Here is a 17,261-nt window from a genome sequence, read left to right as displayed (position 1 = left end):
TAGTCATTCTCACATCTTGCTACCGACATGTCTGTTCATTTCCAAACATCCAAGCTCATCCTAGTTGAACATTCCATTCGTACTAAGCAACTGCTCCATTCTTAAGCCTCGTCTTATATCCTGGTATGTTATATTTCATGTCTATGAGTTACATATTATAATTAGTTCCTATCAATGAGATCCTGCAATAATTGTCCTTATGTGTCTGGTTTATTTCACTCAGTATATTGCCCTGAAGGTTTTGCCATTAACCCATTTTTTTCTTTTAATATGGTTTGTTCACTCACCATACATTCCATCCTAAGTAAATCATCAATGGTTCTCTGTATGGTCATATATTTATGTGTTCACCACCTTCACCACTATCTATATAAGGGCATCTACATTTCTTTCACAAGGCAGGAGGGAGAGTCAAAGTAGGTAGAGAGGCAAAAGAAAGAGGGAAAAAAATTACAGATAAGAAGCAGCAAAAGGAAAAATAACCTCAAATCAAAGCAGAGCAAAGAATCAGACAACACCACCAATGTCAAGTGTCCAACATGTCTCCCCTATCCTCCCCTCTTATCTACATTTAAATTGGTATATCATCTTGTCAGATCAAAGGAAGCATAACAGAATGATTCTATTAGTTACAGTCTCTAGTTTATGTTGATTGCATCCCTCCCCCAATGCCTCCCCACCTCTAACACCCTGCAAGGTTGACATTTGCCCATTCTCCCTCATAAAAGAACATATTTGTACATCTTATTACAACCATTGTACACTCTAGATTTCACCAAGTTACACAGTCCCAGTCTTTATCTTTCCTCCTTTCTGGCATCTCACATGCTCCCAACCTTCCTCCCCCAACCATATTTATGGTTATCTTTGTTCAGTTTACTTACATTGTTGTGCCACCATCTCCCAAAATTGTGCTCCAAACCACACACTCCTGTCTTCTATCATTCTGTAATGCTCCCTTTAGTATTTCCTGTAGGGCGGGTGTCTTGTTCACAAAGTCTCTCATTGTCTGTTTGTCAGAAAATATTTTGAGCTCTCCCTCATATTTGAAGGACAGCTTTGCTGGATATAGTATTCTTGTTTGGCAGTTTTTCAGTATTTCAAATGTATCACACCACTTCCGTCTTGCCTTCATGGTTCTGCTGAGAGATCCACACAAAGTCTTATTTAGCTTCCTTTGTATGTAATGGATCGCTTTTCTCTTGCTGCTTCCAGGATTCTCTGTTTGTCTTTGACCTCTGATAATCTGATTATTAAGTGTCTTGGCGTAGGCCTATTCAGATCTATTCTGTTTGGAGTATGCTGCACTTCTTGGATCTGTAATTTTAAGTCTTTCATAAGACATGGGAAATTTACATTAATTATTTCCTCTATTATTGCTTCTGCCCCTTTTCCTTTCTCTTCTCCTTCTGGGAAACCAATAATATGTATATTATTGAACTTTGTTTCATCCTTAAGTTCCCGGAGATGTTGCTCATATTTTTTTCATTCTCTTCTCCATCTGCTCCTTTGCATGTAGGCTTTCAGGTGTTTTGTTCTCCAGTTCCTGAGTGTTTTCTTCTGCCTCTTGAGATCTGCTGTTGTATGTTTCCATTGTGTCTTTCCTCTCTTGTGTTGTGCCTTTTGTTTCCATAGATTCTACCAATTTTTTCTGAACTTTTGGTTTCTGCCTTATATATGCACAGTGTTTTCTTTACAGCCTCTATCTCTTTTGAATATCTTCTCTAAACTTTTTGAATTGATTTAGCATTAGTTGTTTAAATTCCTGTATCTCAGTTGAGGTGTACATTTGTTCCTTTGACTGGGCCATAACTTTGTTCCTCTTAGTGTAGGTTGTAATTTTCTGTTGTCTAGGCATGGTTTCCTTGGTTATCCAAATCAGGCTTTCCCAGACCAGAACAGGCTCAGGTCCCAGAGGGAAGAAATATTCAGTATCTGGTTTCCCTGTGGGTGTGTCTTAGAAAATTTCTCCATCCTGTGATGCTTCAGGTCACTGTGCTTTTCTGCCTAGCAGGTGGCACCTGTTAGCCTATAATTCTTGACTGGTGTGAGGAGGTATGGCTGTGTTCCTGCAGGCCCTGGGGTCTGGTTCTGAATGGAAAGGGCCCCATCCCTTTCCTCTTAAAGAAGATAGACCCCCTATGGGAAGGTCATTAGCATTTCAATGGTCTCCCTCTCTGCTTGTGCTGTCTCCACCCTTCTCTGAGTCACAGTCCTGGCAACTAGAAATGACTGGGGTTTTCTCCACTGAGCCAAAAAACAAACAAATAGTCCCCTTCAGACCCAGTCCAAGTAACCCTCTGGCTCTCCAAGGTCAGTCATCACCCAAAGCCTCTGTCTGTTTTTGGGGATTCGTACCTGTAGTGAGCAGGTTACACTCACTACTTAAAACCCCAGTTGGAGCTCAGCTGAGCTACATTCACTTGCTGGGAGAGAGCTTCTCTCTGGCACCATGAGGCTTCACAACTTGGGCTATGGGGAGGGGATCTCACGACTTACAGATTTTATTCTGTGTTCTTGGGCATTCCTCCCAATTCAGGTTGGTGTATGATGAGTGGATGGTCTCGTTTGTCCCCCCGCAGTTATTCTGGATTATTTACTAGTTGTTTCTGTTTTTTTTTAGTTGTTCCAGGGGGACTACTTAGCTTCCACTCCTCTCTATGCCACCATCTTCCCTCCTCTCAAGGGTCTCTTGTTTTTGTTACTGTATTCACAGTGGGAATACAATGTCAGTCACACAGTGATCATGTAAATATTTGATGCATAAATACATAAATAAACCAATGAGCTGATGATGTAATTTTCCACTTTGTTTACTCTGTTCTGCTTTGTAACCCCTACTGTTATGCTTCAAAACAAAGAGTATCTTCACCAAATTACCTATCTGAAAGTGAGAAAGATGAAAAATTACTTCTGACACACATTTGGGTTCAATGTTTTCTGAGTAATAGTTGGGAATAATTATTATGGAAATGCTATAAACCATTGAAAAGACACAAATTATTGGCTGAACCAATTGTATAGAAAGCCTGAGGATAGTAAGGAATTTAAAAATTTACTTAGACCAGTGGTTCTCAGAATATGTTGCCAGTTTCAGCAGTGTTTGCCTCATCTGAGATTTATCAGATATGCAAATATTGGCACACATCTTAGATGCAATCAAAATTGTGCATTGGCACTGGAAATCTGAGGTTTATCAATTTTTCCCAGTTAATCTGATGAATGTTAAATGTGGAGGAATTCTGAATTGGGCTGAATAAAATATCCAACAGCCAAGTAAATGTCTTACGCCTAGGAATAAAAGTTTAGGTAGAAAGTGTTCACTATTTCTTGATGGGAAAATTATAGTGGAGGAGAATAGAATATTAAAATAGTGGGGGATCCATAAAAAAGTGAAAAGTTTGGATAATAGATTCTTTTCATGAAAGATAAATCCATTCATATATTTTTGGCATCTTTCAGTTATTATAACAGAGAAAATCCTTTCTTAGAAATGGAAAATAAAGGAAACAGACAATAACCAAAAAACAAAACAAAACAAAACAAAACAAAATCCCAGCCTATTCCCATGCAGGCAGAGTAAAACTTAATGTCCTTAATTTGCATTCCTGAATGTTATCCACACAAGTTAATCAGATTTGTAGGTTTGTTATTTTTCTATGTATTAACACCCTTGAGATTGGCAACAAATGGCACATAAGATCTCTATTTGTAGCTCATGCATGTAAATTTTTCCTTAATGTGGGCGTCAGCAATGTTACAGCTTGTGCTTCATGGGCAAGCATATCAAATATGTTTTCCCAGATAGCAACAGATGTGGCTCATGACACTGTAGCTAGCCATGGGCTATTGGTCCAGAACTAGAGAAAAATACCACAGAAATCTAAGAGAAAGCCTAAGAGTAACCTGATGTATGGATTCCTGATTTATGACCAGGATAATTTGGAAGCTTTCCTGGACAGAACATGGCAATAAATTGTGCTTTCTTGCACACAGAGATAAAAGGCAGTTGTGAAAGATGTCAGACTTCCCTTGACAATGCCCTATATTTGGATGGATTGAGATAAGAGAGGAACATACCTTCTACCTCATTAAAATCTGAAATCTTTGTCATAGTAGATTAGCCTATGACAGGGTTGCAGTTGCACTGAGCATCTTCTGTGGGAAATGAACCTTCAATTTCATGAGATCAAACACATTACAGATTACATAATTTCTTCATATTTTATCATCATTTACCCCACAATAAATGAGATAAAGTCATTGGATGCATCATTGTATCATATATCTCATGGTATTTTATCTTTCTTTAGTTTTTAGGAGACTTTTGCAGTCTTTCTATTACAAATGTGTGCATTCTATGTCACCTAAATTATTACTTCAATGTAAGTAGGTTTGGTCTTTTCCACTCCTGAAGGATATTATTACCATATTCCTAGTAAGTAATGTAATTTTAGGTCAATTTAACCCTGGTAGTCTTCAAGATTCTAAGTAATTACTCTGTTTCCTTCAACTGGTACATTTTGCTCATCCATAAGGATATTCCAAAATCAACCTTAAAATAAAATTATTCTGTGGTTATTTCAAACCTCAATAGAATAAAATCTCCTTAGTGTATGATTAATGATATCAAACTATTTGTTACCTTTTGTTGATATTACCTTTAAGTATTTTTGTCCTATAGACTTTAGCTACATATTGGAAAACATTAATGCTTGAATCATGCTTGCATTAACTCATTCTCTCATTGATTCATTCATTGAATTATCCAATCATTCACTACATATTTCTTATGGACTGTGATCCCAGCACTGTGTTAGATATTGGGAATATAGTAGCAATTCAGACAAATACTGCCCTTACCATCTTCAAATTCTTAGTCTAGCAGTAGTAAGAATTTATAAACTGATGAGAGGGTTCTGAATATTAACATGAGAATATGTAATAAGAGGATGTTCTCTCATCTGAAGCGAGAGAGGCCTTCCCTGAAAAACTGCTGTTTGAGCTGAAATTCATGAATGATTATGGCTAAAAGAAATGATCATGTTTGTCATACATTTGGATCTGCCCAACTAGGTCAGGCTTGAAGAAAAAACTTTGGTTTAGTAAACTAACAGGATTGAAATATGCAAGAAAAGCGCAATGGTATACAACAGGATGAATCTTGAAAATATCAGGCTAAATGAAAAATGCCAGGCACAAAAGGACACATAATGTATGATTCCTGTTCTAAGAAATGTTCAAAAAAGCAACTTCATAGGGACAGAAATCACATTTGTGAATGCTAGGTGTTGAGGAAATGGGTGAATGTGAGAGCTAATGTTAGTAGGTTTCTTTTTGAGGTGATGAAGAAGTTCAGGAATTATATAGTGATGATGGCTGTACAATTCTTGGATGCATGAAAAATCACTCAATTGTTTACTTTTAAAGAGTGACTATAGTATGTACATTGTATCTCCATAAAGGAGTTTTTTTAAAAAAATGCTGATATGGGAAATGCTACATAAGAAACCATTTTTATTAAAAGAAAATTTAAAGAAAAACAAATTTATAAATTCAGCAAGGTTATCCCACTTAATATACATACAGTAATTGTTTCTCTAAGGTACAAGGTACTCAAAGATATTCAGGCATATTACTGTTGCCCAATGTGAATAGTTTCAGAAGACTCTTCCTTAGAAGTGAAAGTTCATCAAATAAATGGTTGTGAAATTTGACATTTTCTGAGGAACTCCAGTGAAAAAAAGGCTTTGTATGGGAAGAGAAAAAGAAATGAATGGATCTATATATGAAGGAACCTTCATCAGTGTCATAGAAGCTCACAGTTTCATTATCAAAATCCAGAAACATCCCAATCCTGCCCAGAGAGCATTTCATATAGTTAAAGTTTGAGAGATTATAATGATTGCTCATCTCCAAAGAAAATAGAAGGAATGCTTCTTCAGAATGAACAGGGATACTGGTATCACCTGTCCAGGAATACTTACAGACCCCCAGGACCAATTTGAGCGGTGTCTCCTGTCTACCTCCCAGTAATAACTGCTGGAGGTGAAGGTCTGAGCTGCCCAGGATGCAAAACCCTCCACCATCTGGGGCTCCCAGGTGTTCTGTGATGGTAATCCCCAAACCTTCCCCTTCTAACATCTTGAGTAAAGCTGACATAGTGACAGGCCATGTCCTTAACCAGAGGATTATCCCCTGCAGAAAGAGGGGGTAATGAGATCAGGGTCTGCTGTCAATGTCCTGAGTCTCTCTACTCAGTCACATCACTTGCCCCCACCTTCCAATAAATACATATTAAATCCAGAAAATTTGGTTCACTCTGGCTAATCTATGAAAATTAAGGGTTATCATTACTTCTGCAACAAACAGAAATCCTTTTAAATCATATAGAAGAAAGTGGACCTTTCATGAATTGTGTGAAACAATATATTAATGACAACTTCTGGATAACATTTTGAGGAAAAATCAAATATTGTTCTTTTCTCTTTAGTAACATTTCTTCATGGGGTATTTGTCCTTACTATCTTTAGTTAATAGAAAACACTTATCTATGAAGCAGCAGTTTATTGAAGATGTAACTTTAACTGTTATATATACATAGGTTAAAATTTGATGGCAAAGTTCATATATGCAGTTTAGAATTTCCTTAAGAGAATGGTCTGCCTTTATAGTCTGTGTATCAACATGATATTTCATCTAATCTCCATTCTGGTCTCTGCCAGTGAGAGTTGATTTCCAATATGAAGATCCCCTCTTCTTTCAGTTGTTTAGAGATTGATCTGATATTACACATGTTTTGCTTAGGGCAATTTAATCTAATTCTTTCAAACAGTTCTCATTTTAAATAATAAAATAATGAAATTTAAATTACATATAAATAAATATTATATGTTCATGGTAAAATGCATGATAATGTAATTAGGATATAGGACAAGTTAAAAACTAATAATGATATCCTCAAACCTTTAAAGTTAGAAAAAACTGAATAAACACAGTGTTGACTGCTATTCCAAAACCTAACCAGTGTACCTCCTCATGACCACATGACCTTGTTGCTCTTTTTCTGTTCTCAGTGCCTCAGAAATAACAAAAATTCTGTACCTTGTTTTGCATTTTCAGCAACCCTTAAGTTGTGGAAGTCAGAGCTGCTCAGTTTAACTTGGATTTACATGCAGAGAAGACATAAAGGCCTTGGAAAATCATGCCCTACCCTCAGGTCAGAAAAAATAAAGACAGGAGAAGGCTTATCCTGAGGAGATCACTGATGACAGGAATTGAGACCCAACCTCCAAAGGGCTGACCTTCCCCTCTGAAGTGTTTGGCATATCAAGGATCCTAGGGACACACAGTGAAGGGAGCTTGGAGTACACTAGCTGCATCAGCCCAGTTCTGGGAATGACATTAGTCAGAGCTGGGCCAAAGGTTTAATCACACAGTGTTACAAAGACATCAGATTTCATCTGAAGATACCTCATTAGAATTCTCCCATTTTGCCTAAGCAGGTATATTCTACATTCATGGGAATATAGGGAATATGATTCCTTTTAATTTTAAAATATATCTAATTACAATCTCCCTATTAGTCTCAGAGAAAATTGTGTTTCCTGGTACCAACTAATTCACAATGAACCAATTCCACACATTTGCCAAATGATTCTAAGTGAACTTCCCTTGAGAAGTCTCAAACCAGCTATGATTATAGTGTCAATGTTGGTCAAGAACCACGAAAGAGTATACTAATATCTTTGTATATATATTGAAAAAACCACCATCTTCATTCTGATCAAATTTGCTAACATAGCCCACATCTTTCCCTCTGATTTTGCATCTTAAATATTCCTAATTGCTTTATCAGTGTCATGTACCCTACATTCCTCAGCAGCCTGGTCCACTGGACTGTGGCTGTGACCAACTTGCTCTGGGGACTCAAAGCAAAGCTCACAGAACAGGACCTGGTGAATCTCACAGAAGAGCTCTTTGCCTTCTGTGTGTCCCACAGAAATATGCCTCAAATTTCTGGCAAGGAGAGCCAACTGCTTAAGTATGATATTGATTTTGAAGTTTGGCTTTGCTGATATTTCCCTGTACACAGGAAAGTGGAATGGGGCATGAGTGTCCTCCCAGCAGAGACAGGGTCTGCAAAACCATGGCCATGGTCTATGGTGACAGAGTTTATTAAATAGGTCATGCAGATGGAGCAGGTGAGTTCATTCTGGAAGGCTTGTGAGGTTCCTGTATCTATGTTCCTGAGAAAAAGGAACAATGTATATAATAAGCCACTCTTCTTCCCTGATGAGGATAAAAATGGCTCTGAACAGTTCTGCTTAGGCTCTGTACTATCTACATATTAACTAACCCCACACACACAAAAATGATAAAATATAGAGAGACTGGAATTTTTTCAAAGACAAACATGAGATAATGAGACACCAAGCAAAGAGCTTATTGCCTCATTTTAGTGACTAAAACAACATTGTCTCAATTATATATAAAATACTTGAATAAATTTTAAGATTGAGGTCAAATGTAAAGAATAGGAAAATTTCACAATTATTTGGACTAGCTGATTGATCCAGAAACACATATGAACACACATTCTCATTTTATTTTATAATTCTACTTTTTGTGACTCTTTAATTTAAGATAAGATTCATTAATGCCTCAAACACAAGCTACTTCCTAAAACACTCATGTTGGTTTAAGATTAATTTCACCTCCCACATATTTACAACAGCTTTTGGCAGAATATGGAGTCCTTAAAATTGTAGGGAGAACAAATATCTTCTAGATGAATCCTAACACTAAAGGTTTAAATTTTTAAATGAGGCAATCTAGAGCCAAAAAAATGGTGTTTGACAGTCATGAAGATGCAAAGAGAAACATTGCTAAGTGGAAATGGTGAAAGAGAGTCATTCCATGGTAAAGAAAATTGGATGATTTGGTAATAAGAAATAGGGTCTGCCCCATTGCTATCTTTAATGTATGGTGAATATTATTCCCAGGAAGTATAAAACTGGACAAAGAAGGAAGTTTAACTTGATTGGAAAGTGGAAGAGTACTGGAGAGAAACAAAGGATAACTTGGGCACATATATAGCTTCCAATAGAGCATTAAGTTTGAATAAATCAACAATTATTTCACCATCCAGTCATTCCTTCTCTTATTCAATTAGGATACAAAGCAGTAGTGGGATAAAACCTAGAGCAGTGACCTGATCTGAGCACTGTGAACTTTATTCCGCTATTTTGACATAGTTATACTTTTAAAAATAAGTTTCAAAAACTGTTAATGATTGTTAAATCTTTCAGAGAACCATATTTCCATCTGAGACAAATTACAAAACTGATTCTCTGGTTGTAGGATAGAGATTTAAACATTGATGATATACTATCCTCACTGTGGTACATGAAAGTTTATTAATGTTAATGAGACAAGCTTACAATACATGAAAGTCAAAGTCCTGCAACAGACATGCTACAGTAAGTGTCAACCTTCAAACACAGGGAGGTAGTGGGCATGTTTCCCTAAACTCTGCAGAGAACAACTGTGTATATATCCTGAAATTAGATCCATTGTCAAATGCAGCTTATATCATACACATGTATATATGGAACCCTCTTTAAGTCATATAAATAATATGGCATCCATAAAAGTTCTTTGTAATTTAATTTAAAAACATGTCATTTCATGACACTCTACAAGAAAAATAACCAACTTGTCATCTGAGATACTGGGAAACTAAAGTTTCTATACCTGAAACACATAAAACATATTTACATGTAAAGCCACACAAAAAGTGTTCAATAAATGTAGGTTCTTATTATTAGCATCAATACATGAGGGAACTGTGCAAAATGAATGTAGTGACTTGTTCAATGTCAGGCAGCTAACTCTCACTTCCAGTTCTGACAGCATAGCTTGACAAAATAGAGACTCTTTTTCAAGTGCAGAAACCAAAACAATTCAATTAACATGTCCTTATTAGTTTCCACAATATATTCTGGAATTATATTGAATGATCAGAATACAATGATGAATACAAAATTAAGTGTGGTGCCCAAAAAATTAAAACAGATTCCATGTAATTTATATGACCATGAAATAGAAACAGGCTCTAGGGAGTACTTGGCTGCATGCTGTTCTTCTGTCCTCATACCCCAATCCCCCACATGGCAGGGTGATAATCTTAAAATAACTTCCTGGGTAAAAACTAATAATGTTTGACTACCATGACTGCAATATGTACAATTAGTTGCCACATCCATACCATTATTCACAGAGTCTCCAGCACAGATGCATGTTTCTGAATAAAATTGAAAATGAATTGGTTTAAAATAAACTAGTGTGATTGACATCAGCTTTCAAATCCTGAAATTCTAAGCAGTTGAATGTAAGCTCCTAATTATAAGAGAAATGAAATGTAAAACTGATCTTATTTATCCATCAGGAAATCAAAATTTCCATTCAATTCTGACAACTGGAGGACATTATAGAATAAGTGCAAAACACAAGCTACATTGAGAATCAGGAAAAGTACTTTTGTTGTCCTTTAGAAAAGTAAACTGGCCTGAACACTGAGCTTCCTCTCTACCCTAGAGAGGATGGACAGTTTCATCTAATGGAATAAAAGCTGATTTGTCTTTAATTCTAATAATTCTATATACTCCACAAGGCCACTTCGTGGGCAGCTCTACTTTTAGTTGGATATATTGTGAATAAACATCAAATGTAATCTGTAAACTGAAGGCTTTAAAGGAAACTTCAGTCCCTTTCTTCAGGATTTTCCAAAAATTCAACACATTTAACTTTTATGTTGATGTGCATACAGAATATTGAACACATTTTAGATGTGTGGTGGATTTCATCATCACATGGTTGATTAAATATCTTTTACCCTAACAATCTGGTAATATGTAAGATAATAAAATAAATAAAAATAATATACTATAAACTAATAAACTACAATTGTTGTTACAGATTGATATAATTTAAAATAATTAGGAAATCTATTTATCTCCACAAGACCAAGGTGGGCTACAGGTAAATTTAAAGTTTTATATAAAGGTAAAGGAGGCAGGAAGGTGTTTATTCTAAATCCCATACATGTCAGAGTTTATTATGAATTGTCCCACCTGTGGTAGGCCTGGATAATATGTTGGAATCAGTGTAGGTATTATTTCTCACCGTGGCCCCAATATCTCTCAGCTCTCTAAAACCAAAGCAGCTGCAAGTTCAGTCAATTTCCCCTAGAGACAACTCCTCTTGGATATGTGGGCTTTTTATTTGATTAGACTGACTGAAGACCACACCTGTTTATCTGGATTGGCTACTGTCTTCCAAAAGATGTGGAAATGGTGGAATTAAGTTACTTAGAAATATGTGAAGATGGATGGTTATGTCAATAAAGTATAGTGAACTACACTGGGGGACTAACAGTCTCTTAGTATGGGAAACTGGAGTCCAAGAGCATTGAAGAAACACAACTGCTGAAAATAGATTTTTTTGGAAGTTTATTTCATTAAAAGTTTTATATGCCATAAATAAATTCAAAGTCATTTAAACTTTTTCTTACTCTAACTTTTAAATTCATAAACCTTAAAGTCTGTAGTCATTGTTTACCTGAGTAGCTCCAGCAAAGCACATTATATATGCCTATCAACCTTTGTGGATTGTCTAATTATCTTTTCAAAAAAGTGTACTTATGAAGTGACACAATTCTGCTCTCAATAATTGTAAATATATGGCTATATATATAAATAGCATGTACAGATAGGGCTAACATTTCAAAATTAATTATGAGAAAATATTTTTTTCTGAAAATTGACAAGATTACATACAACCTCTGTGCCAGAATCCTCAGATAATGGATCACATTTTCAGAGTTCAGGAATTTTAATTTTGTTGGATGAGTGCCTCTGATTTGACAATTAATGCTCACAAGGGAATTCATCATCCCCAATGCTTTTTTAGTGCTCATTCACCTCTTCTTACACACTTCCTCCATAGCTTGGCATTTGAAATCTACAATGCTTGTTCTTCTACTATCAAATTTATAGTTCTTTGCATGAGAAGCTCTTAATGCAATTGAGATCAATTTTTGGAAAAGAAACAGAAATTTCAGATAAGCCTAAATAAACAGACCACCATAAGCAGCACATGGAAGGCAATGAAGAGACCCCAGTACCATCAGCCAACAATGTGGGCAGACATCATGGTAATGTACAGTGGATGAACCAGAGTTAAATCATATCCCTGAGTAAAGTGATCAGAAAAGAAGTTCATATTTTTCTTTGCTGAATATGATGAAAACTAGTAAGAGATTTTTAACAAAATATAAGACTTAACTGAAAGGTCTTAGGTGATTTTTTCCAAAATACAAGCAAAGCACTAAAACAATAGATAGTATAAAAAGCACCATGACAAAGGACATGCAATGATTTCAGAACAAAGTAAGTATTGAGTTTTCTGGGAATTTTGGAAACTGAATGTTGCAAAAAGCTTCAATCAAGTAAAATTTAAACTGATGATAAGTAAATTATGATTGTTCAAAAACATTGAATAGCACAGACTTCTGAGGGAGTAGAGAACTAAAAAGGCAGAAGCCAAGATATTGTTTGACTCCTACACATAGTCCCTATAGATTACATCAAATATAAGGCAGGAAGTGCTGAAAAATATATCTAGAAATGAAATCATGACCATATCAAGTGTGAAGCTGAACTAAGAGATTTGAATTTCATCATTTATAAATTCATAAAGATGAAGTCTACCTTGACAATTGAAGAGGTGATTAAACCATGCACATATTTTCAAAGACCTCTAGCTCTTAATGGGGAAATATTTAATAAGACACTAATATAAAATATCAATTCCTTACACCAGATTATACATATAGTGCTATCAGGATACCAAAGGGGAACACTGAATTCATCTTGATGATATAGGAATGATTTCTTAATGATCTTTCATTCCGTGAGGATCTTCCACAAATTGATCAATGCTGGAATGCAACAAGGAGATACAAAAGTGGACAAAAGAAAAACAAATGCCCATCCTCAACACAATTAAGATCAAGATGATGCATTTCACTGTATCTAAGGTGTTAAGCACTGAATTCAGAATATAAACAATAGTGGAATTTACATCATTCCTTGGTTTATGGTGTAAATTCATTACAGAAAACCTAATCATAAGGAATCTGATGAGGCATCTTGGTGGACTGCTAATGACACATTTAGGGCCAGTAATGGTGTCTTTTTCTTTGCAGGATTAAGTCTGTGCCACCCTAATTACCTCAACCTAAGAACCAATCAGTGAATGGGTAATAATTGGGATGTTACAAAGGCTCAAATGGGTGTGAGGTAGGAGGTAGTGCTCTGGGATGACAGATGAAATCTTTCTGACATGAGTGATCTCACTTCAGTGATCCCTTATTCTTTCAGAAAATTGGGAAGCAGGTAAATAAGAAAACATTAATAACTAGTTTATAGCTAACTCAACAATTATTCAGAATTAAATCACCTGGGACCTAGCCCCTCAAAAATAAACAACAAAATGACATTTCATCTGTTTGCTTTTATTAAGAAGAAACATGGCACTGAAGTAAATTCTACAAGAAGGGTACAGTGATGAAATGTTGATCTTTCAATTTAGCATATAAAAGTATATATTCATTCAGCATATTTCAAGTTTAGTTAACCTTGGTTATTTTTCAGTGGCTGGCCCCTTTAGAAGTCCCTTAGTTTTGCTATTTAAACTTTTTCAAGATTGAATGTTCAAAGACTGTACTGAATTGAAACATGGATAACAAAAGCATAAAAATATGTTTGTAAGCAACAGTTACCACTGTACAAAACTGACCAAATGATTTACTCCACACTGGAGATGAAATGGAGGGTGAGACTGGGAGGCAGAGGAGGAGAAAACTTGGGGTGGACTGAGGAAGATTCTGATTTTGTGGTGCTGAAGTCAAAATTCTGAGGAATAAGCAGATTTAAAAACAGAGTATATACGAATTTTAAGTTCTTTTTACCTTATTGCCTAGTTTTCTTTTTCCTCCACAACTTAACAAAGCAAAGTAGTCACAAATGAGGTCTGAGAGAAATATGTGTATGCATATATATATATATATATATACACACACACACACACATATATACACATATATATCAAGTTTTAAGTATACTTAATGATCATATATGTATTATGATGGTACCAATGATTTTTATGACATTCAATCAATGAGAAGGCTTAAGGGAGTTAAGGGCAAGAATGAGCTCCCAAATATCATGGTCTAGGGAAGGTAATAAGCATGATTTTTGCATTATCATCCTTCTGTATTTAATCTCACAATTTTCTTTCATCAACTTCTGTATTTTGAGATTTGTTGTTTTGCAGATGGACAAAACACACTTGCTGCTCAGTCTCCATATTTCCACAGAAGCACTCATTATAAAGCATTACATAGATGCACATATGCAGTCTGTATGAAGCATTACACATGTGGTGTGCTGGACCCAGCTAGTGCTATCTAGTGAAAGCCAATTGATATATGTTCTGGATTTTCTGAGCAGTTATTAATGATTTGTAGCTTGAAATGGGCTATTTTCCCAACAAACATAACCAATCTCTTTAAAATGGCAGATATTAAATATTTATCAGCACCTCATGGAAATTGTCCCTCTGAAGTTTAAATTGTGGGAAAGATGGTAGATTGGGAGAGGAAGAACAGGCTTCTCCCCCATGAAAAATAAAATTAGTTAAATGACAGAAGAACAGGCTTCTCCCCCATGAAAAATAAAATTAGTTAAATGACAGAAAGTGTCCCAGGACCATAGTTCCAGGGTGTAACGAGCCAGGTACAGACCTCTACAACATATAGTGGGGACTTGGATGGAGAGACAGAGAGACTACACTTAAAAGGATGTGGTGAGTGTGTTTGGCTGGGTCTGACACCAGGCACTGGCAGCTGGAGTCAGCTGCCAAGTGTTGGAGGGAACAGCTTTCCACACCTAGTACCGATTTGGGAGGTTTGGAATGTATTATGTCCCCCAAAACACCACTATCTTTGATGAAATCTTGTGTGAGCAGACACATTAATGTTGATTAGAATGTAATTCCCTGATTGAGTGTTTCCATGGATATGCTACCCACAGAAATGTAAGTGATAACTCTGAATAGATAATTTCCATGGAGGTGTGGCCCCACCCATTCAGCGTGGACCTTGATTAGTTTACTAGAGCACTACATAAGCTCAGACAGAAAGAGCAAGCTTTCTACAGCCAAGAGATACACTTTGAAGAATGCACAGTAGCTGAGAGGGGAGCTGCAGCTTACACAGACAATTTGGATATGGCCTTCAAGTGCAGACTTTTGCTCCAGAGAACTGAGAGGACAAATGCCCCAAGAGCAGCCAAGAGTGACATTTTTGAGGAGCTGCAGCCTAGAGAGGAATGTCTTGGGAGAAAGCCATTTTGAAACCACAATTTTGGAGCAGATGCCAGCCACATGTCTTCCTAGCTAACAGAGGTTTTCTAGACACCATTGCCATTCTCCAGTGAAGGTACCCAATTGTTGATAACTTACCTTGGACATTTTATGGCCTTAAGACTTTAACTTTGTAACCAAATAAATCCTCATTGTAAAAACAAATCCATTTCTGGTGTTTTGCATCCTGACAGCATTAGCAACTGGAACACCATCTCAGCAGATGCCTGGGGAGATAATAATTTAGCCTCAAACCTGGGAACACCTATGAAGGAACTTGTGATGACTGCATTTACTCTTCTTCCATGGAAGCACATGGTGTGTATACCTGAAAAGTGGAGAGAGATAGGGGCACCACACAGAAGTGCCAGGAGCACCTCCCCAGTTCCTGAGGCAAAATCAGTTATATTACTATACACTAGAATTGACCCAACTGAAGAGACACTCAAGAAAAAGAATTCATTCACAATAGACACTAAAAGAATCAAGTACCTAGTAATAAACTTAACCAAACATAAAAGACTTTGTGATGGTTAAGTTCATGTGTCAACTTGGTCAGGTGATAGAACCAAGGTGTCTGGTGAAGAAAACATTGGCATAACCATTACTGAAAGGACAATTGTGGATGGATAATATTCCAGAAAGCTGGTTTATTAAATCATCAATTGGCTGCAGCTGTGACTGATTACATCAATAAAGGGCATATCTTCCACAATGAGAGTATGTAATCAGCTGGATTTAATCCAATCAATTGAAGACTTTTAAGTGAGAAAGATAGAGGACTTTCACTTCTTCTTTTGCTGACCAGTGAAGTGTTTCCTGAGCAGTTCATTGGAGTTGCCAGTTTGCTGCCTGAGGAGTTCATCAAACATCTTCATTGAAGTTGCCAGTCTGCTGCCTGCCCTATGGAATTTGGACTTGTACATACCCACAGTTGGGTGAGACACTTCTATATATCATATATATAGACATCTCTTGTTGATTCTGTTTCCCTAGAGAAACTTAACTAATACAACTTGGTACTGGAAGTGGGGTGGTTCTTGAGAAACAGAATCTTTAAGTGGGCATTCACAATTGGTTTTCTACTCTGATTAGATTCAAAGGCTCTGATGACTCCATTTCCAATAATCAAGGTGACACTGACAGTACATGGCATGAGTTGGCAGTGGAGATACACAAAATATCACCATTTGGTTCTCCTAATCAAATTCTGGTATGAAGCAAGGCTCTGGGTGACAGTGTTTTTGACACCTTAACAGAGTTTTGCAGAGTTAAGAAGTATAATGTTGTTGCTGGTTGCTCTTAGATATGCTGGATAAAACTATAAGAGAAAGGGATGAGCTAAAGGTTTCAAATTTAAAACTTAAGTGCTCTGTGACAGATGTAAAGCTTTCTGTCTGTGCCTTGAAAGGAAATCTTATTTCCTGTGGCTGCAGATTTGAGATTCTGAAAACCAGACCCAGAGTCTCATTGTGCAAATAGCAGATTTACAACATAAACTAAAATCCCAACCAGGCAGGGTGTCTGCTGTTAAACTAAAGGCATTGATTGGAAAAGAATGGGATCTTGAAACTTGGGATGGAGACATATGGATTTATAGTAATGACAGTGAGGACATTGGAACCATGGATTCTGCTGAATCTGTTAGATATAAATGTAATGGTGTGTCCTGAGGGAACAGACACCCACCTCCAGTCTGCCCTGAGGAATCAGCTCCCCCACCTCTAGTCTGTCCTAAGGAGCCTACCATCCAAACTCCACCTAAAGAGATT

Source organism: Choloepus didactylus, chromosome 26 (genome assembly GCF_015220235.1).
Source record: "Choloepus didactylus isolate mChoDid1 chromosome 26, mChoDid1.pri, whole genome shotgun sequence".
NCBI classification, from domain to species: domain Eukaryota; kingdom Metazoa; phylum Chordata; class Mammalia; order Pilosa; family Megalonychidae; genus Choloepus; species Choloepus didactylus.
This window is presented reverse-complemented; position numbering follows the sequence as displayed.